At 39.9% G+C, this 25,753-nt stretch overlaps 1 protein-coding gene and 1 long non-coding RNA gene across 4 annotated transcripts in view; one reads left to right on the top strand and one right to left on the bottom strand.

Moving 5' to 3' along the window:
* Positions 1 to 25,753, bottom strand: part of LOC150039413 (uncharacterized) — a 510,688-nt gene that overhangs the window by 174,753 nt on the left and 310,182 nt on the right. The gene's annotated exons all lie outside the window — the stretch shown is intronic.
* Positions 1 to 25,753, top strand: part of LOC150039423 (uncharacterized) — a 242,842-nt gene that overhangs the window by 149,315 nt on the left and 67,774 nt on the right. The gene's annotated exons all lie outside the window — the stretch shown is intronic.

Here is a 25,753-nt window from a genome sequence, read left to right as displayed (position 1 = left end):
GCCTCCTAAGTAGTTAGAATTACAGGCGTGAGCTACTACTGTTACCTGGTGATGTTCTCATACTGCAATATAAAGTATAATACTATCTGCTCATATGTGTAAAGTTTCTCACAATTTACAAAGTGTAAATTTTGATCATATGTAAAAAAAAGGCACTACTAAGCTGGGTAGGGCATTGGCCTTGAACTGAAGAGCTCAGGGACTATGTCCAGGCCCAGCAGTAGGGTGGTAGCCTTGAGCTGAAGAACTTAGGGATAGTGCCCAGGCTGAGTCCAAGCCCCATGACCCACAAAAAAAAATTACCCTACTGTAAGTTGTCCAAATGCACTTCTTACATCTTATTTAAACCATTAAATATGGCCACCTAAGGGAGTGTAAATAACATGTAAATTATAAAGAGGCCTGAGGTGTTACAAGCTGTACCCATACTATTTTACACACTCTAAAAGCAGAATATGAAGACAAAGACAGTTTTATCAAAGAATTTCTATATGAAGGGAATAACTGAAATCTAGTCATTACATTTTACAGCGCATCAGTAGCCAAAGATGAACTAATGGTAACTAAGGGCCATTCAAGTGGTGTGTGTGTGTGTGTGTGTTTCATCCCGGGAATCAAAGCAAGGCCTTTTACTTGCTTACCACTGGGCTACCTCTGGATTTCTATTCATGACATATATTGGGGGGTGGCTGTGCTGGCAGTTGAACTCAGGGCTTTTCTCACTTGCTTGCCTATTTTTGCTCAAGGCTGGCACACTAACTGAAGCACACCTCCATTTCCAGCTTTTTTTTCTGATTAATTGAAGAGAATGATGGGCATTCCTGCCTGGGCTGACTTCCATGCATGATACACAGAAGTCAGCCTCCTGAGTAGCTAGGATTACAGGCCCTGAGCACCAGTACCTGACCACTTAATGAATTTCCTGAAGTAAATAAAAATACTATATGCAAGTGCAGTAGCTCATGCCTGCCATCTCAGCTCTGTGGGAAACTGAGATTGAGAGGATGATGATTGCAGACTATATGCCATAAAAGTTACTGAGGCTCCATCTTAACAGAGAAAGCCAGCCATGGTGTCATGCTCCTTTCATCTGTGGCCAATGGCAGAATATGAAATAGGAGAGTCACTGTCCAGATACACCCTGGGCAAAAACCAAAACCCTGTCTTAAAATAACTGGTGTAATTAGGTACATATAGCATTAGAAAATACAAGTGTGAAATACAATTGAAGTTTCACTGAATGATAGAACAATATATGCAATATATTACATTTTCATGTATATTGTTTCTGCAAAAATCTAGAACTTCAAAAGTTTCTTTTTTTCTTTATTTATTTATGGCCAGTCCTGTGGCTTGAACTCAGGGCCTGAGCACTATCATTGAGCTTTCTCAAAGCTAGCATCTACCACTTGAACCACAGCATCAGTTCCAGCTTTTCTCTGCATGTGGTACCAGGGAATCGAACCCAGGACTTTATGCATGCTAGGCAAGCACGATACTTCTAGGTCAATCTCCCGGCCCTCAAAAGTGTCTTTATTAGAAAATTTGCCTGACGTTCTTGGAAGTTCCCTCTGATATTTTCATTTGTCTGTCTACTCTGTAAAGAAAATAAAATACAGATAATTCTGGCATCAGACATGTACTTGTTAATTCCATTTCTGCTCTCATATAGACATTCTGTTGAGTTGTATTTAATCTTAAAAAGCATCATTATTTTCATTAATGTAGATTGAATAATTTTTCTATGATATTTTAAGCATTTTTCCAGACTTTGGCTGAAAGGACAGCTAAATTGAACTATGTAGAGCCAAGTCCCTTGTTTTTTTCATATTTTTATTGTAATTAATAGAAGGGTTACATTATATTCGCCAGAGAGACAGTTCATTACTTCACATACATTAATACCCTTTCTCATGTCTTGGTCCCCATTTCCCCACCCAGAGCCAAGTCCCTTGTATAAAATGTGTTCATGGTCTGGCTTTTTATCCTCACACATTTTCATGACTTACAATACGATACAATCTGTACCTTTTATTTTAGAGAGCTAAATAACACTTTGTAAGTCTATTCCTATTTGAATGTGAATATCAAAATAATAACCATGTATGTGAAATTATTAGAAAACAATGCCAGTTTCTTACATATAATTTTTTAAATCATTTTTGGAGTTCTCTTCAAAACAAGCTGTTAGGCATCAATTAATATTGATCTTATTACCTTTCAAAGAAAATAATCAGTGCAGAGAAAGGGCTTAAAGTATGGCTCAACAGCAGAATGCCTACTAATCCAACTTGGTGACCTAAGTACAAGCTCCATTTTTCTTTTTCACACCCCACAAAAATGGGAATGTATTTTTCTGTGTTTCAGTGAAGAGTTACTGAAGGATCTATCTGTTTATCTATTTCTGTAAGTACCTACCTATGTCCATACCTACATACCTAAAACTTGTATTTATTGTGAATATATTTTAGATTAGGTTAATAATATTTTCTGTCTGCTAGTGTCTCACATCTGTAAACCTAATACTTGGGACATTGGGCACTAAAGATCCTGATTGGAAGTAAGCTCAGACAGGAAACTCAATAATATTATCATTAGCCCCCCCCAAAAAAAGTCCTCCAAAAACCAAAACCCAAAAGCCAAAAGTAGAACTATGAGTCTTAAAACATTTCAGACACTAGCATGGAAAATGAGGGGAAAACTAATGGAAAAAATACTAAATTATCTGAACACCTTTTTGGATAGAAAATAACAAATAGTGGCCTGTGAGGTTTTCTCATTGCTCCCCCTACATGGGTGAGATCTGAGAGAGCTGAAACTGCAGGGAGACCACCTGAACCCTTCACTGCTAGAAGTAACAGTGCCAAGGTAATGAAAAGCCCTGGAATGAAGAGATTCACTATAGAATTCTTCCAGACTAAAAGAAGTATCAATAATGTCCCATTAAATGTAAAGAAAGGAACTCTGTCATTCATTCTATGAAGTCACTGTTATTCTAACAAGGAAACAACATAGACAAGTTACTTTTCTTTTTTCCCTTTTTCTTTTGTCTGCCATTCCTAGGGCTTGAACTCAGGACCTGGGCACTGTCTTTGGACAGTTTTTGGTCAGGGCTAGGAATCTGCCACTTAAGCCACAGTACCACTTCTGACTTTTTCTACGTATGTTGCACTGAGAAATTGAACCCAGGGCTTCATGCATGCTAGGCAAGCACTCTACCACTAGAGTGCTGGCTAGACAAGATGTGTTTACAAAGTATAAAGAATGTCTATGTAATTCATCTTTTGGCCAATGTGGATAGAAAGATTACATTAGAAAGAGAGACCAGAGTGAGCATGGTCTTACATTCACCGACAGTGATACTGCACATGTTAATAATCTCATGCACATTCAGCTTGAAGTAATCAATTATAAGAAATCTGTTTCTTTATTCTATGCTCTCAAGTCCTGAATAAGAAAATTTCTATCTTCCACTCACTTCCTAACAGAAACTTCTGAAATGCATATGCAAAACAGTATTTCTTACGTGTGAGATTTCTGTCTTATTTTGCTGACTAGATTGTGTTCACTCTGTCCTTTGGGGCTTTTTAAATAGTTGCCTCTCAGATCTGAGTGTTTCAAAATTATTTGTTACATTTATCATCCATTTCTTTTCTCTATGGTTTTCCTTTTCCTTTTCAATTCCTTCAGTAAGTTTTTCTCATGCCTATGTTTAAGGCAACTATAAAAGAATTGTTGTAACTGTCTATGTTGGCAAAGAAACTTAATGTGATTTAGTCTTTTTTTTTGCCAGTTCTGAACTTGAGCTCAGTGACTGAGCACTGTCCTTGGACTTTCTCAAGGCTAGAGTTCTGTCACTTGAGCTTCATCACCACCTCCGGCTTTTTTCTGTGAATGTAGTACTGCGGAATCCAGCCTGGGTCTTCCTGCATGCTAGGCAAGCACTCTACCACTTGGCCAAACTCCCGGCCGCTGGTATAGCCTTTTATAGAAGTTAAGACCAGCTATTGTTACATGTAATGTTTCAGTTAAGAATTTGAAATGGGCCGGGAGTTTGGCCTAGTGGTAGAGTGCTTGCCTAGCATGCATGAAGACCCGGGGTTCAATTCCTTGGTACCACATACTCAGAAAAAGCCGGAAGTGGTGCTGAGGCTCAAGTGGTAGAGCTCTAGCCTTGAGAAAAATCCAAGGACAGTGCTCAGGCCTGAGCTTAAGGCCAGGACTGGCAAAAAAAAAAATTGAAATGAAGAAAGTAGAAGAAAAGTATGTGATCTTTACCTTCTTTTTTTCTAAAAAGGAAAACAAAACAAAACAAAAATGTGAGTCCATTTTAGAAATTTCATGATAGTTGAGTTTGACATGTTATGTATATAGAAACAGGACTAATAATCTATATAAGTAAATCATTGAGAAAAATAATCTGTTTATCCTTATAATTTTGTCTTTCTTTCTCCCATTTCTCCTTCAAAGTTGGCATCAAGAGACAAAGTGGTTCAGTGTTCTAACTTGGGCTTTCTGATTATTGGTTCCTGCTTGCTAACCCCTTTTTTCTTCTTAACCCTTCATTCTGGAAACATGTTTCTGTATATGTTACAATTCTAGGTTCATTCAACACCCACAAACATCCTCACACACCTGGTGGAAATTAAGGTTTGACTCTTTTCTATCTAAAAGGAAAGATATTTGAGGTGAATAAAAACAGTCAGTCCACTGAAGTTTGGTGGGTTCCAAAAGAGTCATGGATGAGAACTATAAGTATGACATAGATGTAGCTTATGACCAGTAAGCTGTAAAACTTTGTCCAAAGTTAGCACCTTAGAATTGTGGTGAAGGATAGGAAATTCCTGAAAACTCTTAAGAGGTGAGGCCCCACCCACCCTCAGGGAGCAGTCTGCATGAATTCCTAGAGGCAGGGCTAGGGGCTTGGACCTGGCAGACCTGCACCAGGAACTCATCTCTTTTGCCATCCCTTGGTTATCTCATATTATTACAATATTTCACCTTGTTATCTGATATATTTTATATGTGCTTAATTGGTTATTTGAAATTGGATAGGGAAGAGGGGAAATCAAGATGGGGGAGAGGTTGGAAGGGAAATGGGGACCATGTCATGAGAAATAGTATCAATGTTTGTGAAGTTATGCACCTTTTATCTGGTGAATATAATGTAACCCTTATTAATCACAATAAAAAAAAACCGATAATCAAAAGTCAACATCTAGCTTGTTGCCAGGGACACAGGCAGCCTGCAATGCTAGCTACCCCGGAGGATGACATGTGTAGTTTCTGGTTCAAAGCTAGATTAGGCAGGAACATCAGTGAGACTCTTATCTCCAATCATCCACCAGAAAGCAGGAAGGGCAGCTGTGGCACAAGTGGTAGAGCACCAGCCTGAGTGAAAAAGCTCAGGGGCAGTAGTCAGGCCCCGAATTTAGCGCCCACACCTGCGCGTGTGAGCACACTCACACACACACACACACACACACACACACACACACACACACAACCAATATCATAAAACAAGTCTGAAATCCGTACAGGTCAGAGAGGACAACAGATCTCCCCAACATCCACCGCCACCACATGGGTGCGTATGGATCCCCCTTTCCAAGGAGGGTGGCAATGTGGGAGACAGGTGGAAATTCAGATGTCACCAATGAATCATCAATTCTCTCCACCATTACACCAGGAGTCTTTTCCAGGATGGAAAAGCCCCAGCCTGTGGTGACTTCACCTCCTCTGGAGCAGACAGGATGGCCAGGACCGGGTGGCAGAACTCCTAGGACTCAGGTGCCCGCTGCCAGCCCCGCCCCGCCCCAGCCCTTCTCGCAGGCCTTGGAGGGCTGAGGAGCCCTTCACTACCTGGAGGAGCTCTTCACTACCTGGCCCCCTAGGGCCTACCAGACCCAGCTGAGGCCCTGCCTTCCGGATCCGCTCCCCCACCCTGCCCAGGATCCTGACCGCGGACCAGAGTCTGCACTCACCACTTCCCCCTCCCCGCGCACCCCGCTGTCCTCACGGAGATCCACAGGCACTGCACCCCACACCCCCGCGGGCGGCTCTGAAACCAGCCCGGGTCGTGACATCTGTGGGAGTCTAACCCGGAGAAATGTCAGCAGCAGGGCCGAGGCCCGGGGTGGAAGGCGCTGGCATCCAGGGAAGAGCCCGAGAGGCCGCTCTCAGGACCTCAGCTCAGCTTCTGGACCGCAGAGCCTAGGCTGTGACCTCCTGGGCCATGGGGCAGCAGAGAGGGAATAAAACTGGCGCCTTTGGGAGACTCCAGGGGCCTCCTACCAAGGACGCTTCTCATTGGTCAGCTCCTGAAGCCGCTCTTCCCCTCAGCCAATCAGAAACAATCTGTACGACTGTCTCCGCCTAGCATAGCCCCCCCCCCTTCCCTTCCTGGAGGCCTGAGTCACCAGATGTGTTGCCTTGACTGAGTTGACTTCCAGGGAAAGAATCTAGTAAAACACCTCTATCAGTTCAAGCTTTAGCTCTAGGGGCGTTCGAACTCAGCTTAGGGATACATCAGATTTTTTCCCCAGGCATCCATGTGTGTGTGAGCACCAGGGGCTTGAACTCAGTCAAGGCCTGGGTACTGTTTCTGAGCATTTTTACTCAGATTGGCTCTGTCATGTCAGCTTTTTGAGTATTTACTAGGCAGTAACAGTCTCAAGGACTTCACTTTCCCAGGATGAGTTGGAACTGTCATCCTCCAATCTCAGCCTCGTTTCAGCAAGGGTTCCAGGCATGAGCCAATTCCACATGGCTTGTTTAAAAGGCTGTGGTTCTTGGTCCTGGGGCTTGAACTCTGGGCCTGGGCACTGTTCCTGAGCACTTCAGCTCAAGGCTAGTGTTCTACCACTTGACCACAACACCACTTCTGGTTTTGTGGTGGTTAATTTTGGAGATAAGCGTCTCATGGACTTTATTGCCCAGGATGGCAATAAAGGAACTGCGATCTTCATATTAAAATCTCCTGAGTTGCTAGGATTACAGGCTTGAGCCACCGTGCCCAGCTTAAAAGGCTTTTTATCTTTAAATTTGGCAGAGATGCAGTCTGTCATCCTAGCTATACACACACACACACACACACACACACACACACACACACACACACAGAATTCAACATGCTATTTTATTACTTTCATTGCAACCTTCCTTTTTCACTGAATCTTACATTGCAGCATGCTTGCTAGCTTGCTTCCTTCCTTCTTTTCCTTCCTTCTTTTCCTTCCTTCCTTCCTTCCTTCCTTTCTTCCTTCCTTCCTTCCTTCTTTCCTTTCTTTTGTGGGGTGGCTCCAGGAGCTTGAACTCAGGCCTAAGCTCTGATTCTGACTTTTTAATTTTTTCCACTATAAGTCTGACACTGTACCGCTTCAGCCATTGTTCTATTTTCTACTTCAGGTGTTTAATTCGAGATAAGAATCTCTGGTACTTTTCTTCAAAAACTGGCTTGGAACTCTGATCCTCAGTTTTCAGCCATCTGAATTCAAAAGATTAACAGATGTGAGTAAGGAGTGCCTGGCTATCACTGAACATTTTAATTCTTTGGCCAGTATTTACTCTTCCAATCCATCTCTTTTATGCTAAAATGTATTAAATTTAAAAGAGTTTTCCTGTAGACAACAGTTTGGTATTGGTTTTTAGTACACTGTGCTTCTTCACATATTTACACAAAGTCGAAGTGATACTCGATTTTTAGTAGTATTGGTAAACTTTTCTACTCATCAGAGTTTTCACTTGTATAATTTTTTCCATTTCTGCCTTTCCATTTATTTTTCCACTCTCTATATTCATCTTATTTGTTTGGATATCAAATACATTTGTCTCCTAATTTTACTCTCCTAGATTTTACAAGGATTTATTTACATAGAATGTAAAGTTATCATTCGGGAAGTATTCACTGAGGTTGAAGCCAAGGGTTTGTGCTTATTAGACAGGCCTTCTAGTTCTTAGCTATATCCTCTAGCTATTCTGCTTTATTTATTTATCAATTCATGAATTCATTTTTATTGCTGGTCTTGAGGCTTGAACTCAGAGTCTGAGTGCTGTCCTTGAGCTCTTTTTGCTGAAGACTATTGCTTTGTCCCTTGAACCATATCTCCAGTTTCATTTTTTAAATTGGCTTATTGGAGCCAGTATCATGGAATTTCTAGGTTGGAGTCAAACCATGATTTTTGGATATGAACATCTTGAGATCTAGGATTACATATATGACCCACCTATGCCTAGCTTTTTGTTTTCCTTGCTTTATTTGGACACAGGATGTTGCCAAGTGGCCCAGAGTAGCCTCTAATTCATTCCTAATACACCTTCCTAGTATGTAGAATTTTAGACACCTGAGTTCTAAGTCCACTTTCATATAACGTCGTCCTATTTCAGAGTTAATGCAGGTGTCTTAGAATACTCTGGATTCTTCCCATCCTATATGCAGCTGATATCCTTAAGGATTTTCTCTTCAGAGATTGTAATTACTCCTGTATTGCTGAGAATATTGATGTGTGAAAAGGGATGAGCATAACAAAGGACTTTAGTATTTAAATCATTTTGTACATTCTTCTTTGCCAGATCTTTGTTCTAATAGCATTTTCCTTTGCCCTGAAGAACTTCCACTCATTTTGAAGATATTACTATATATACATGTATATAAATGACACATTTGCTAATATTATCACATTCACTCTTCTATTTTTTTATCTGAATTTTTCTTTGTTAAAATCGTTCTTTTTATTTTGCCAGTCCTGGGGGTTAAACTCAGGCCTGTCCACTGTTTTCGGGCTTTTTCAAGGCCACTTTTTTCAAGCACCACTTCTGGATTTTTCTGTGTATGTAGTATTAGGAAATAGAACCCAGGTCTTTATGCATGCTTGGCAAGCACTCTACCACTAGCCACATTCCCAGCCCCCAAATTTTATACTGTAGTTCATGACAAGTTTATAAAAAATGCATTTTTAACTTAAATATGTCATTTAAGTTCTTTTTAGCAGTTAGCAAAAGAAGACAAATTTAAACACACACATACACTAGATTTCTTTGGGTGCTTAGTAGAGCTGGAGGAGACAGTGCTAGTGGAGACTTATTAAAACTGCTCAGTGACATCATTCCTGATTTGCCCTTTGGAATCCCTTGGTTTTTCTCCAAAGCCTACCTATCATTATGATGCAAAGTGAATAAGGAAAAAAAGATAGCTACTTTAGCTTTTTGCCAATAAGTATAATACTACCTGTGGGTTTGTTATTCACAGCCTTTATTATACTGAGGAATGTTCCATGGATTCCTAGTTTCTCCAGAGCTTTTAGCATAAAGGAGTGTTGGATCTTGTCAAATGCCTTTTCTGCACCTATTGAGACAATCATGTGATTTTTGGCCTTGTTCCTGTTGCTGTGTTGCAACCCTGTGATGAATCCTGTTTGATCATAGTGTATCATTTTTTGATGAGTTGTTGTAGACGGTTGGCCAGTATTTTGTTGAGAAATTTTGCATCAATATTCATAAAAGAAATGGGTCTATGGTTCTCTTTCTTTGATGAATCTCTGTCTGGTTTGGGGATGACGGTTATTCTGGCTTCATAGAATGAGCTTGGCAAACAGCCTTTGTTTTCAATTTCGTTGAAGACCTTGAGGAGTATTGGTGTGAGCTCTGCTTTGAAGACCTTATAGAATTCAGCTGTGAATCCATCTGGCTCTGGGCTTTTCTTAGGTGGAAGGTCTCTTATTGCCATTTCGATTTCAGTGCTTGACATAGGCCTGTTTAGTTGGATTAGGTCTTTTTGGTTCAGTGTGGATATGTTAATAGTGGCTAGAAAGTCATCCATTTCTTCTAGATTCTAGAACTTGTTGGTATAAAGGTTTGAAAAGCATTCCCTCATGATGCTCTGGATCTTGGTAATTTCTGTCGTGATACTACCTTTCTCATCTGTGATTTTGTTTATTTCAGCATTTTGGTAAGATTTGCTAAGGGTCTGTCAATTTTGTTAATTTTTGTCAAAGACCCAACTCCTTGTTTTGTTGATTCTTTCTATAGTTCTTTTAGACTTCAATTCTTTTAATTCTGCTTTGATTTCCTCCTGGATTTGAAGAATCAATATGGTGAAAATGACAATCTTGCCAAGGGCTATCTCAGAATAACCTGTGAGAATCTGTGACTGGATTAGAATGGTAATGGCCCGGTGGGAGGCCTTGGTCATTTTCTGGAGTAAAGAATATGGATGGTAGACTCTGTATAAGTAGAACTAATAGGTAGTAGATATGTGTTCCTTCCGAGTTAAAAGACAGATAGGAATGATTACTAGATAGGCATGCTCATGAAGTCTGTACTTTTGATATCTGGACTCTGGTTAATTTTGAAATGGGAAGCACTAACTGACTCTGTATGGGATTTAACATCCCCTCTTTCCTGACCAGTTCTCCCCAGCTTCCTCTGGGGGGAAACTTGTGGCAGCAGTAGTTCTGTGGAGGGGTGTGTGGGAACTCCCTTTTTCCTCTTCTTGCATACCATCTTCACTAACTTTACCAAGAAGCTTTACCTTCTCAAACCAAGACATACTCATACCAGCTGCTCCTTACTCAATCCAGTAGTCTTCATTTCCTCCTTTCTCTACTTGGGAACAACCTTTTAAGCCAATTCTTACTTCCCAAATCCTTTCTTTCTAGCCTCCTTTCCCAAGGCATCCTTTATTAACTTCCCTCCATTTCTTTACATTACTAATCTCCTTCCTGTTTTCTTTACAATGACTTTTGAACACCTTGGTTGGTGAAGGAGAAAGATGGGTGAGCTATAGTAATCAAAACAACACGGTACTGGTACCAGAACCGGCCAGAGGACCAATGGAATAGAACTGAAGACCCAGAAATTAATGGCACCTAATCTGTGATGAGAGCAAAAATATGAATGGAAGAAAGATATCCTGGTCAACAAATGGTGCTGGCAGAATTGATTAAGCACCTGTATAAAGCCAAAATTGGACCCTTATATATCACCCTGCACCAGAATTAATTCCCAATGGCTCAAAGACCTTGAGGTAAAGGGTGTCTACCCTGGAAACTTTACAGGAATAAATAAGACACACACTAGAGCTCTTTAGCACTGGTTAATAAAGGCCCAGAAACACAACATAATAAAGATTGTTTGAACAAATAGGACTGCAGTAACTGGTTTGGTTCTGTGTGCAAAACATATAGCTAGCAAGTCAAATAGAAAGCTCAGAGAGTGGGAGGACTTCAGTAGGCATACAATAGACAAAGACCTCATAACAAAAATATACTAATGGCTCAAAGTATTGACTCTCTTAAAAACAAATCCTCAAAAAAAAAAAACGCCAAGGATCCCATTTAAATGTGGGTTAAAGACTTAAAGAGAAACTTCTCAGAAGAGGAAATAAGAATGGCCAATAAACACATGAAGAAATCCTCAACATCTCTTGCCATAAAAGAAACGTAGGGCCCTGGAAATTGGCTTAGTGGTAGAGTGCTTGCATAGCATGCACAAGGACCTTGGTTTGATTCCTCGGTACTACATACATAGAAAGTGGTGCTGAGGCTCAAGTAGTAAGAGTGCTAGACTTGAAAGAGTCCAAAGGATAGTTCTATGCCCTGAGCTCAAGCCCAGTAGTAGCAAAAAAGAAAAAAAAAGAAATCTAAATTCAAACAACTTTGAGATTCCACCTCACATCAGATACAATGGCCGCTATCAAGAAATTGAATAGTAACAGTTGCCGGTAGAGATGTGCTCAGAAGTGATGTCTACTGCATTGTGAGTGGGTCTGTAAACTTGTTCAACCACTCTGGCAAACAGTGTGGCAATTACTCAAAAGGCTTAATGTACAGCTCCCCTATCACCTAGCAATTCCACTCCTGGGCATTTTCCCAAATGTCCATAAAAAGTACTTGTGAATGCTAGTAGCACCACCACGTTCATTGCAGCATTACTTACCATACCTAAGATATGGAACCAGTCCAGATGTCCCTCAGTTGAAGATTGGATGAAGACATTGTGGTATGTATACACAATGGAATTCAATGCTGCCATCAGGAAGAATGACATCACCCCATTTTTTAAGGAAGTTGAAAGACTTGGAAAAAATCATATTAAGTGAAGTAAGCCAACTCAAAGAAACCTAGGCTGCATGGTTTCCCTCATTTGTAATTATTAGTATACATCCTAGCAGAGAATCACATTAGCTCAAAAGCAATGAACCTACGGCCATATAGGGTGAGGCTAAGGGAAATGAGTGTGGTGAGGATGTGCATGGAATCCAGTAAGGACACAGAGGGAGTCTACAAGGACATATGATTCTTGAGGTCAAAGAGGGAATGAGGAAGTGGATGGAAGGCATCCCAGTGTGCCCCAGCTCTCCCCAGATGAGTGTCAAATTCCTGATTCATACATCTCCAGAAGGGGAAGACACTAGCCAGAAGGTATAGAGTTTCCCGTAGGTGTGGCACCACATCAAAAACAGAGACAGATGAACAGGGCTCAGAGCCAGGAGTCACACACCAGCCAGACATAGACAGGAGATGATGTGGTGCAACATGGGAAAGGCTAGAAACCTGAAGTATTTGTGTGTGTGCAAATGTGCCTGTATTCTACCACTATATCTTCTGGCCTAGGGCATTGCAGATATTCTTCTACCTTCTACCTCATGGCTGATGCACTAAAATCAGGCACCATACTGCCAGGCACCATTTTGCTGAAGAATTGGATTTGTATGCTGACACATGTCTACCCTGAGTTTCCTTCAAAATTGTTTCCCCTGGCTTCAGGCATAAGAGGAGAAACTATTTTAGATGTTAGACAGCAGGATGCTCAAGATCAAATTATGGGGAAGCACGAAGGGGATCATTGAGGAATCAAGCACGTCTGAAATAATGACTTTGTCTTGAGAGCTTGGTCTATTACAGGGCTCTGAATTGCCATCTCAGTACCCAAGTGCTGTGGAGGAGGAGCTACAGATGGATCTCAAGTGGCAGTGCACATACCAAACACGCTCAAGTCCAAGGGTACACTACTGTGGACAATCCACTATGGAAAGATGTACGATTTCTTCCATAATTACTTCCAGATTCTTTTTGCATGTATGTGTTGAATTTGTTAATGGTGAAAACAGCTTGTTAACATCCATTGCCATTTCCTCAACTGGATATGAGCATTGTTGAGTTGACTTGTCATTTGTGTTAAATCATTTTGGAATATGATAAGAATATACAGGATATGTAACAGCCCATAACCACCAGCATGCAAATATTTTCAAATGTGAAAATTAAATAAGGAGACTGGGTCTACACACCATCACCTTGTTCTCCCAGCCATCCTGACACCTAGCTGGGTGATAAGAGCTTTTCATCCAGCTACAAAACCTTCAAAGTGAAATAAGCCAATTTAAGGAGAGCTTGTCTTCAGAGAATATGGAGATGTCATGCTGTTTGGCTTTAGGGAAGATTGGCTCCAGTGAATGACTGCTCCATACACAAGTCATGTGGTTTTTGTCTTTAAAAGCTTTGTGTAAGCTCTCTGCTGGGCTGCACGTCTTGGAGACAGAAGTCTGCCTACAGTCACTGGCTCTCCAATAAAGACTCCCAAATCTGCGTCTCAAAATCTGGCTTCTCTGTTTTTCACTGACTGAGTTCCCATATAACAAAAACAAATGGAAAACACCTGAAGAGGACAAAGGATAAGTGCTTATGATCTGTTGTGAAATCAACTACTAGCAAACACAGTGCTTAGTAAGATTGCCACAATGGATATATGGAAGTCACAAGCCACTGAAGTGAGAAGGCCCTAAGAAAGAAAGGAGCAAACAAACCCAGGATCAACTCTTAATACCAAAGCATTCTCCTACTCTGACTGCCCCATTCAATGAGAGATCTGTTCTAACCTACAGTTCCTTTTCTCTATCACATAGGCAGGTCAGATAGGAAGCATTAGCACAGCAAGGAGTGAGAAGAGGGAACATGCAAGCAGAATTTTAGAGGTAGAGCAAGGGCATAAGTTCCTACGAAGTATAGTAGCTTTAAAATGATTTAAACAAGAGGACATTAAACAATGGTTTGGTTAACCAGGATAGAAATATTCATCACTGCAGCATAAAACTTTGCTTTTGTAGAGTCTCATGTCTATGAAAAAACCAGGAAATATCCTTTTCCATACACACCATATAAAATGGTGCTTAGATAAACTGAAGTAAATGGGAGTGCAAAATCAATTCAAATGAATTTACATGGTACTTGACTATGTATAATTTCATTCTTTCATAAGAATAATGAGGACAATTATGTGCACAAGAGCTATGTCAAGAAAAATCATTGATTATAATTTTGTGACTGGGTATTCTAGTGAAATCCCATTCTCAAAGAAATTATAGTGGGTGTGTGTTGTGTGCGTGTGTGTGCATGCATGCACATTGCTTTTATGGCATTATGCTCCAGAAGTCTCTATTTCTTGCTGATGTTTGAAGTCTTGAACTATTCATTTCCCATCCAGCATTATGTTGGTGAATTGGAAATGGCCTTTCAAAGACATTCTTATGCCTTCCAATTTGCACCATCTAGCCCCACCCCTCCCAGTAAATATTATCATCAAGTTGAGCCATTCCCTCATCAATCCATTCCTGGCCATGCTGAGGGCACAGTGGTTCACGCCAAAAGTTCAGCTCACTCCTATGCACCTTCATCTACTACAGGCTTCTGAAGTCAAACCTCAATACTGCAGAGAGGCGTGGCAGGGATAGAAGAGGTGGAGATGTAGCTCAAATAGAAGATTGTGGACTAACATAGAGAGGCCAGGGTTTCAAAACCCAGCACTGTATATAGAAAATAGGATTTTTTTCCTGAACGCAGAGGACTAATGACCTGTGTTAGACTTATATGCCTTCACAGTGAAGGTATTGATGACCAAAAGGGTAAGCTGGCCATTCATGGCCAGCTATCAATGCCAAGTGAGTGCATGTAGTTTTCACCTGAGTGTTAAACAATTTCTGGAGTATTGTAACCATAGACAGTACACATGACAGGCTATCAGTAACAGTACATCCTAATATTGAGTTTTGAAAATAAGCAAAAGTAGACTATGTGGAAAGACAATTTCTCCTGTTCTCTTTGGAAGTCAAGTAGGAGGAGCTACAAGGTCAAATGCAGATGGCCAGTGTGCATGTATGCAGCTCACACTTACTGGTGGGAATGGAAGTGGACTTCACATACAGAGTAGCTAATGGAGCATGAATCAGTTTTCTGTACCCCACACCTCTGTTATATTGAAAGGCCCACCACCAGATTGGATGGGAATCCTGCAGATCCTTTATCAATCAGATAGGCTGAACAGATAGCCAACAGTGGTGCCAACAGGAGCAACAGAAGCACCATGGAAGCAGAGATGTAGATGATAAATGAGCTTTGTATCCCACATAGCAAGTGAACTGGAAAATAAGCCACAAAACCACAGGAAAGATTGGTGTAGATTCATAAGGAATGAACTCTTGGTCTTCCTTCCATAAAACCTTTGTTTAGCAGAGGTGAACACTTCAATGGAACAAGAAACCTCATTTCTAGGAAAAGACAGGAAATACAGCCTTGTAGACTTAGTTTTTGGTGAATTATAGGTATTTAGGGAGGACAAGTATGTGTAGAAATTCACATAGTATTTGACCATGTAGAATCTAACAATTCAGTGCTGATAATAAGGAGCAGAGTACACATACATCCAGAGGGATCAGCCAAAAAAGTTCAGACACCCGAATATAGATAGAAGGTGTATAAAGATGTACAGAGAACAAGCACCAAGTTTGTGAGGAACGTTTGAAGGTCACAGCAGTGCAGCCTTTGTCTGTGCCATTCTGCCCTTTGACAAGTTGGGGGAATGACTGAGACACCAGTGAGGAGATGGATTCTTCTTCTACTGAGCAGAGAACTAGAACTCTTAAAAAAATCCTCATCAAACTACCTGTGTATGAAACCCAATTCAAAGAGATTGTACGCATTTTCTGAAGTACAAGAACAAATAATCATCAAGTAAGAGCCTCTGCACTAACAATTTACATGACAGCACTGGGAGATAGAGGTCTCAAAGGAGTAATGTCCTCAGTGCCTGTCTGGACCTAAGCACCTGCTGAGTCCATGTCCTTGTCATCTGAATGCTTTAGAATATTGAGACAATACCAGTATACAAGACAGAGTATTGGTATCACTATGTCCTCATGTTGGGTTTTGAAACTAAATTGGAAAGTTCAAGGCTCTGAGTTCATATCTCACCACCGGAGAGAAGTGGCAGAGGGAAAACCTAAGCTGGAGATGTCGCTCAACTGGCAAACCACATGCCTAGCATGCACAAGGCCATGCTTTCAATACCTATCACTGTAGATAAAAAGTATGATTTCTCTGATATTGTCCAAATTAACATTTTGTGTACTTGCAATGTTGAAAATGATGACAATATACTAACAAATATTATCATACTTGAACTTCCTAGCCAAATACCTGGCATATACATGTACTAGTCCTCTGACTGTTAAGCCATTCTGGAGTATAACAATACATAGTATACTCGAAAGCCTGTCCATATCTTGCTCAGGGATGCAATTATGTTCAATTTTGAAATGAAACAGAAAGAGTAGACAAAGTCAAAGACATTTTCCGTTGTGAGGTCAAGTACTTGCAACCACAATGCTTAGTCAGATGATCTCAGTCTGTGTATGCTGCTCACAATAAGTCCCAGGGTATGACAGAGATTTTAGATAAGGAAGAGCTTTTGACCTTGCATCAGTCCCTCATAACCCAGGACTCTGCAGCTTGAAATGCTAAGCATCACTTTGGATGGAGTCCTGCGTTCCACCTGCAGATGCTTTTATCCATCACAGCGGCAGGACAGACAGCCAACACTAGAGCAAAGAAGAAATAGTGAAGACATAGAAGTAGAAAGTTAGATGTTATATCATATTGAACTCCTATTAGCACATGAAATGCAAAATACATAAAGCAACAAAAGCACAATGGACACTGAGTTAGGTTAACTAGGAAAGTAATATGTCTCAATCTTGCATAAAAGCTTTGTTTTGGAGAGTTTACATTTTAACTTTTGCTAGAAGAAGCTTCATTTCTAGACAAAAGCAGGAAATACCCTTTGCATTTACAGTATGTAAAGTTGATATTAGGTGAACTATTGCTAACATCAATGAAAAACTAAGTCTATGAATTCACATGGTCCTTGACTGTGTATAGTTTAATCATTTAGCACAGATGAAAATGAACAGCCGGGCACTGATGGCTCATGACTGCACTCCTATCTACTCAGGAGCCTAAGCTCTGAGGATCAGAGTTCAAAGCAACCCAGGCAAGAAATCTGAGAGACTCTTTTCTCCAGTAAACCATCAGAAAACTTAAAATATGCTGAGGTTCAAAGCAATAGAGTGCTATCCTTGAGCTGATGAACTAAGACAACACCCAGGCCATGAGTTCAAGGCCCATGACTAAATCAAAATAAAAAAAGTCTTCCATCAAAGTCTAGATATCTGCATATAAATACACGTGTATAAAGATATGTAGAGACCAAGGAACTATTTTCAAAGTCATAGCAGTGCAGCTGTTGTCTGTACCATTCCTTTCTTTTCCAAATTAGGTGAATGAATGAGAAACAGTGAGCAGACACTCCTCAGAGGAAGAGGTAAGAATGACAAAAACACAGAGGATGTGCAATCCACCATCCCTAGCCATAAGAAAATGCAAATCAAAATGGCTCTGAGATTCCATCTTATTCCAGTTACATTGCCCAACATTAGGAGTTAGAACAACAAATGCTGGTGGGGATTTGAGGGAAAAGGAATCCTATTTCACTCTAAACTAATACAACCACTTTGCACAGCAGTCTAGAGGTTCCTCAAAAAATCCCTTAACTGTGAACTAGCCATAACATTCCAGGACTTCTAAACAGACAAACACAAGCCAGAACACTGTAAATACAGTTGTGCCTCTATGTTCATTTCTGTAATATTCAAAATAGCCCAGTCTTGGGAACAGTCCAGGTGTCCTACAATGGTGAGTGGATTCAAATAATATACGATACTGATACACAATGTAGTTTTACACTGCCATTAAAAATTATGTAATTTGGGGTCGGGGGTTTGGCCTAGTGGTAGAATGCTTGTCCAGGATGCACAAAGACCTGGGTTCAATTTCTTGATACTACATACATACAAAAGCGGGAAGTGGTGCTGTGGCTCAAGTGGTAGACCACTATCTTTGAGGAAAATCCAAAGGACAATGCTCAGGCCCTGAGTTCAAACCCAGGACTGACCAAAAAATAAAATAAAATAAAATTATGTAATTTGGGAGCCTGGAGTGTGGCCTAGTGGTAGAGTGTTCACCTACCATGTAAGAAGCCCTGAGTTCAATTCCTTAGTACCTTATATAGACAAAAGCTGGAAGTGGTACTGTGGCTCTAGTGGTAGAGTACTAGCCTCAGAAATCACTGCCCAGGCTCTGAACTAAAGCTCCAGGAATGGCAAAAAAATCTGTCTTTTGGGGGTTAATGAATGGGCCCAGAACAAATCATATTAAGTGAAGATAAGTCAAATTCAGAAAGACAAATGACACATAGGCAGAGAGTAAATCTAAAATACATGGTGACAGGAAAAGTCATAGAGGACTGTGGTCATTCATATATAGTGAGACCAAAGCAGGTACTCTTAGAGGAGGAATTAAGAGGTATAATGCCTCTCTGCTTCTGTCTATGGGGAGGATGAGGGAGGTACACAAAAGTGGAAGGACAGAGAGTGAACAAATAAAGTAGTGATACTCAGTAGAAATCATGTTGAAAATGAACTATATAACTTGTGGAAGGAACAGAGGTGAAAAATGGGAGAGTATAAAGGAGGGAATGTCATTATCTAAAGACAAATATATTCATTACCTGACTTGTGATATGGTAACCCATCTGTATATCACCTATGTAATAACAAGAAAAGTACAAAAGAAGCAAGAAAGCACAACACAAAAAGCTGCCACTCTAAACACTTAAACAGAAAGGTTCCATTGTTGAACTGATGTTGCAAAACTTTTGGGGGAAGGATAGCAGTGGGGAGTGAGGACATGACATGAGAAGGTATGGCACAAGTATAAAATGCTCTTCAATATATTATCTGATCAACATTAATAAAGTCAGAGCAACTGTTGAAATTATTCCGAGAGTGGGGAGCACATGTATGGAGGATACTGGAAGCACCACTGTAAACAAAAAAGGTATTCCAATAAAAAAAACCCAAATATGTAGAGATTCAGAATGAGAGCTTGAAGTTTAAAAAAAATACCCAGATATTCAATTCTTCTATGAACACTGAATAATAGCAATATTAACTGAACAAAAGGCAGTCAAACAAGTCAGGACGTCAAAACTGAAGCGTAATCATTCAAACTTTGCAAACCAGTGGAACATATTGAAATGCAACTGACCCTGCTCAGGTACTGGTCCAGGCTCTTAACTAAAGTGTATGCATTAGACGAAGAAGTCACATGGTTTTCTCTAGGAGGGAAACTTTCCTTCAATTCTGCATCATGTGGAAGTCTTTTCATAGAAGAGCCCTTGATGCTAGGCCTTGTGACAGGAGTATGTGCAAGAGACTAAGAGTGTGCAATCACCAAGGAAATTCCTTCAATGGCCTCCTTCATTCTGTCCACAGTCCTGTGAAGTTTGCCAAGGACAAATACCAGCATTTCATTAGTCAATAAAGAATGCCTAAGGAACTTGAATTTCTGAGGACCAGGACAAAAGAATAAATGAAAAACGCCTTTGCATGCATTTACTGTCAGCAATAATGGAAAAGTATGACAACATGGCTGAATGCTGAGGAATTGTGAACAAATTTTTATGAGTATTTTGCAGGTATTGATCAAAAAATTTGTTAACTACGCATGGTAAATTTTATAATACTTTACACAGAAGTAGTTATTGAAAGTAAGTGAATAGGAACATATAAAATTATCATATACAAAATATTATTCCTGGCAGCATCAACAAATACTATATTCAAAAATTTTGCCTTGCAATGAGATCTCAGTATATTGTAATTTTAGGAAGTCATTATAATTGTGATTTACGAAATTTGCCTTTAATTATTACATGTAACATTGGTGAAATAACTTATCCCAAACTGTGAACACTACAAAAACACACCTTTAAGCACCTGAGAGGGGAGTCAGAAAGCTATGAAGTTGTATGCATAGATCTAAATGCTGTTCAAGAATTTCCATATAGACTGGCACATACCTCAAAATGACAAAATTCTCCTTCTAGCTCTTCACACTGTAATTGTGATAATACATTCTTTGCTTTTTTTCTTGTTCCTTTTCTTGGCATTTGCACGTATTTTCCAAATATATTCTCATATGTATTTTACATTGTCTTTTTTTAAAGTTGTGAAGATCATTACATAAATGAAGTGCATTCTGGGTGAAATAGACAACCTGAAAAAAAAACAGTAAAAAGGCTATCTCAGTTTTTTAACCATAAAGGAACACATGTATCCATATTTTCTCATTCACTCATCTGTCAAAGTGCATAAAAAGACTCTACTCCATGAATCCACTGCATGAAGCTTTGCAGATAAATGAGTTACATCCCTGTTCTGGGTTAGCTTAGAGCCTAGGGCAGTGGAAAGGCACTGCCACTGTCGCTTCAGTAGATATTGAGATAAGATGCATTTTCTCCTTGCACTAGGAATTGACCTTCACTAGGCACAGAAGTACTTTCCAGAAGAAACTAGCTTTCCTAAAAAGGAAACAGGAAGAGAGACTATGAGCTGATATGTATCCAATCAATCTACAACATTCACTGATGTTTCATAGCAGTCTGTTTCTACCTAAGGTGCAGTAAGCTGTACTGAGCTGTGGTTTTCTATGAAGCCAATCCAAAAGTATTCAAGCAAACCACACTAAAGCACTTTGAAGACAACATATTTGAGAGAATGAAGTCAGTGAATGCACTGCTAAACTATTACAGATGGTGTCTTAAAGAGCCAGTGAAGAAAATGTTCCCAGTACCCAGGCCCTTCTGTGAGAGGGGTACAGACCAAGGCACAAAAAGAAGAAAGCTAGGTGGTGCATACTCCAAGTTCCCAAGATGCAATGGTGAGGAAAATAGGCTGAAGGAAGCTAGGAGCTTGACTGTCACATGACAGCGCACTGGAGAGTACAGAGAGGTATGAGGGAAATCCAGGAGAGCTACACAGGACCCCCTTGCATATGTAACAGAGCAATGGATCACGTGTGGTCAGAAAGGGGCCTGACATTGAGGAATAAAACACATGAAGAGATGACAGGAAACTACCTATTGTTCACACTCTGCCAGGAATTGATGTCATTACAGAGCAGAGGACATCAGAAATGCCTTCCTTCAGCAGCGCAAAATTAACCCTCAATAAATCCTGTCCTGAAATATCCTACAATTTATAAAACCAAGAGAGAAGAACCAACTTTTTTGTAAGTGACCTAATTATTGCCAAAACAGGGCTCAAGAAATCTAATTGCTCATTACAGATATAAAAGATTGAAATCATACAGAAGGTTGATGAGCAAAGCGAATGTTAACCCATGTGTTAAACATCAGTGATTTATCAGAGTAATCCTAATGATGTCATTTGATTTCCTCTGACATTTCTTATAAGTGAATAAAGATCAAAGTCATATGCCAATAGATATGGATGCCAGTAGTTGATCTCTAATAATCCTATTTACTCAGAAGGCTCAGAGGATGTTGGTTTATAGCTACCAGGGGCAGGCAAATATAGGAGACCTTTACCTTCAATGGGCCATCCAAAACCCAGAAAGTGGAGGCTCAAGTGGAACAGAGCCTGCCATAAGTAAAAAACAAGCAAGATTTGTGTATTGGATTTCAAGCCTTACTACACACATCTACACACACACACACACACACACACACACACACACACACACACACACACACACACTGATCATATTAATGCCAGAAAATATCCACTCTAAAAAGAAAGTTATTAGATTTATGGTAATCTGAACTCTTGTAGATGGAAAGTATGGAAAGGCAGATCTCCAAAGAATATACACAATCACAAATCACCCCTTGAAGGACAGCAAACATCAGCAGTCTTCAGTTATATAGTAAAAGGACACCAATGTGCACTCAAGGCATGGACAGACTAGAATGCTAAAACACACAACAAATCTTACCCTACAGTGTGCTTGTGAAAACAGAAAGGAAGCTTCAGTTAATGGCTAAAGGCAATGAGAAGTTACAAAGCTTTTTGAACTTCCCTTCTTTGTACCTTTCCTTTCTTCCACTCCTGCCCACGCCTGCTAATTTTTGACAGAGGTTCCCACTATGTAGTCCCAGCTGGTCTGGAACTTCAAATCTGGTCCTAGCCACAGACACACTGAGATAACAGATATGGGTTACCATGCCTGGCTTTTGCAAAGTTCACAAGAAAGCCACATAAATGAGCAGTAAGAGACTTTTTTGACTGATGTGTGTTCACGTGTTTAGCAGCCATGATTAAACATACACAGAATTCAGAGGTGAAAGCATTAAATTATAAATTTCACGCCAATTATAGTTCATCATGCATTAGTAACACCTAAAAAACCTTGAGAATACTGAAAGCTCTGCTACAAGAATCCCCCTGTGAGGATATGAGAAGATGTATGAGAAATCTAGAGAAGTGAGAGCTATAACATTGTGGCCATGTTGCTTGAAAAGATCTGGTGTACCCTAAATATGGGATTAGCATTTACAAAACTGACCATGGTCTCTGGAGTTGTCGCGAATGTGAAAGGCACCTATGGTTCTTGCGGTATTGTAGGTGGAAGCGGTATGATTCTCAGTGAGAATGGGAGAGCACAGAGGAGAAGGGTGCTGCTGCAGGAAGGTCCATAAGACTCTCATATCCTGTAAAATACTCAGAGAAAGACAGCTATGGGCTGTGCCTCAAGGGGTAGATCCCTATCTTTGAGCAAAGAAGGCTCAGGGTCACAGTTTGAGTCTCAGTTCAAGCCCCAGAACTGGGGGAAGACAAAAAGAACTTAGAGGTATTCAGTGGTATTTTACATGGAGAAATGCTCATAATGAGGCAAGGCAGACTCTTCTGAGACCAATGCAGACAACTGAGAGAAGACTTTAGAATCATCTGCTCCATTTATTTGGTGTGTGATCTATAAATTAAATAACAGTATTTGAAAATGTATATGTATTTCAGAAAATACATTCAATCCCATACATCAAATATACAAATGAGATAATTATTCATTACCACACCTGGAGTTCTTTCTTCTTCTTAAAGGTTAGAGGAAAAATTAAAAAGCAAATACATAAGATAAAGATGTAAAGATCCTATTTCATCTATAATTCATGGCTACCATTCCCTAATTGGTATTCAAAATTAATTAAGTAAAAATGTTTGAATTCATAAAAAATTAACTTTGTTGTTTTCAGTGTCTTTATCACTGAGCTCTTTTCTTCTGATTTTCATGTGAAACCACTGTTGTTGCAGCCATGGTTGTTGTCAGGTCATTGTTCATGTCATTCAAGCATGTGACTATAGAAAAACCTTACAGATATACAGAAGTATGGCTGGTGGGAATATTTCAGCAAGCAATTAACTCAAGAACACAGAAAGCAACCTTGCACATCCCATAAGCTATGGAGGATGGGGTATCAAATACATATTTTTAAAGTACTAATATTTTCACTAGAATAGTAATAGAATACAGAAACACTTTCCAGGAGAGAATTTGCTTATGTATCAAAAGATGATATTTGTATGATAAGAAGGATCCTAATACTGAATTAAGCAAAAGAAAAGGTAATGGTCAGCTGGGCTCTACTAGCTTGCATCTGTAATCTTAACTTCTCAGGTGGCTGAGATCTCAGAATCCATATTTGAAATCTGCTTAGGAATCAAAGTCTAACAGACTTAACTTTAATAAACCTTCAAATATTCACTAGTAGAGCTGTGGCTCAAATGGGTGAGTTGTAACCAAGAGTAAAAACACCTCAGTGGGCCGGAAGCATGGCCTAGTGGTAGAGTGTTTGCCTAGCATGCACGAAACTCTGGGTTCAATTCCTAGGTACCATATACATAGAAAAAGCTGAAAGTGGTGCTGTGCCTTAAGTGGTAGAGCACTAGCCTGTGAAAACGCAGGGACAATGCCTCTTTTGTTCTTTCTTTTGTTCTTTCTTTCTTTTTTTTTTTTGTAAGTCCTGGGGCCTGAGCTCGGGGCCCCAGTTATGAGTACAAGCCTTGGAACTGGCACAGAAAAAAGAAAGAAGAAAAAAAAGAAAAACATCTCAGTGCCCAGGCCCTCAATTAAAGGCCTAGGATCAACAGCAATAGAAAAAGAAAGAGTATTTTCTTAGATGCACAAGGACACAAGAGCATATTGATCTATGCATTAAGAAGAAGCTTTCACTGACAAGAAAACTCAATGGAATTTTATTCAGTGTGTTAGTTTTAAATACTGAAAGTTTTACCACAATGTAAACTTTCCCTTAGGACGAAAAAAGGTATAATAAGCTTAAAGAAATTAAAAGGACAATTTCTTACTGCTTGTGCGCTCCCCCACCACTCTCTCTCTCTCTCTCTCTCTCTCTCTCTCCCCCTCTCTCTCTCGATTTCAGATTCTGACCATGTCAACTTTTAAACTTAGGGCTTCTCTTAACTCTTGCTCAACTTTCTACACCATGTCTGGCTTCGACCTCATCTCATAAGGCACACTGCCTGCCTCCTTTGATGCTATTTATTATGAACAGGGAGTCTCCCAGACTTTCGTGATGGGTTGGGTTTAACATGGACCTACCAAATCCCAGGCTCTTGATTATCTAAAGGAGAAGTATCTGGTAAGAAGAGCTATTTCTTTTTTTTCATATATTTTTATTGTAATTGTTAGAAATGTTACATTATATTCACCAGATAGAAGGTGCATTACTTCACAAACATTGATACCCTTTCTTATGTCTTGGTCCCCATTTCCCTCCCTCCGCTCCGCCCCTCATCTTGTTTTTCCCCCTTCCCTACCCTATTTCAAATAACTAAATAAGCATATGTACAATATATCAGACAACAAGCTGAAAAACCATAACAATATGAGATAAGCCTGGAACAGCATAAGAGATGAGAGATAACATAGCACGTTAAGGATATCAATCACTCATTATATGGCTTTTGTTTCTATATCCAGGAGGTCCTTTCATTTAGTATCATACCATATGGCCTTATGTATCTCGGTTTGTTCTGTTGTAAATCTCTGCTAGGGGAGCCCAAGGTTTCTACTGATTATGACAAATGAGGAAAACCTTGAGCCTATGTTCCTTTGAGTCTGACTTAAGAACAGTTATTTGTTAAGTGTGAAAAATGAGTCTTGGACTTTTGCCAAAATTTCTTTCCAATTGATTACAATGTAAACACCAGGATAATGGGTATCTTTCTAGCTGACAACTGCTCAACCCCTGACTGTCAGGGTAAAATGATGAACCTAGGCATGCTCTGCTCATCCCCCCGGACAATGATCCTCCTAGAGATTCACTTCTCTCTCAGCTTTCTTTCCATGGAGGATCAAGGTCTCATTAGGAAATCCGTTGTCTGAATAGGGACTTTTCCTCCTTCTGGCTTCCATCTCAGGAACAAAGGAAATTTAAATCTTTCTCAACATCTTCATTGGAAGGGGTGCTAGAGCTAAAATTCTTTGCTGACAGATACCTTGTCCATTATGTCAATACAATGCAAACATGCGTAGTTTGTTCA

This window comes from Megascapheus bottae, unplaced genomic scaffold (assembly GCF_031878675.1).
Source record: "Megascapheus bottae isolate mThoBot1 unplaced genomic scaffold, mThoBot2.hap1 HAP1_SCAFFOLD_40, whole genome shotgun sequence".
Lineage (NCBI taxonomy): Eukaryota > Metazoa > Chordata > Mammalia > Rodentia > Geomyidae > Megascapheus > Megascapheus bottae.
Note: the sequence above shows the minus strand (reverse complement) of the source record. Positions and strands in the feature narration are given on the sequence as shown.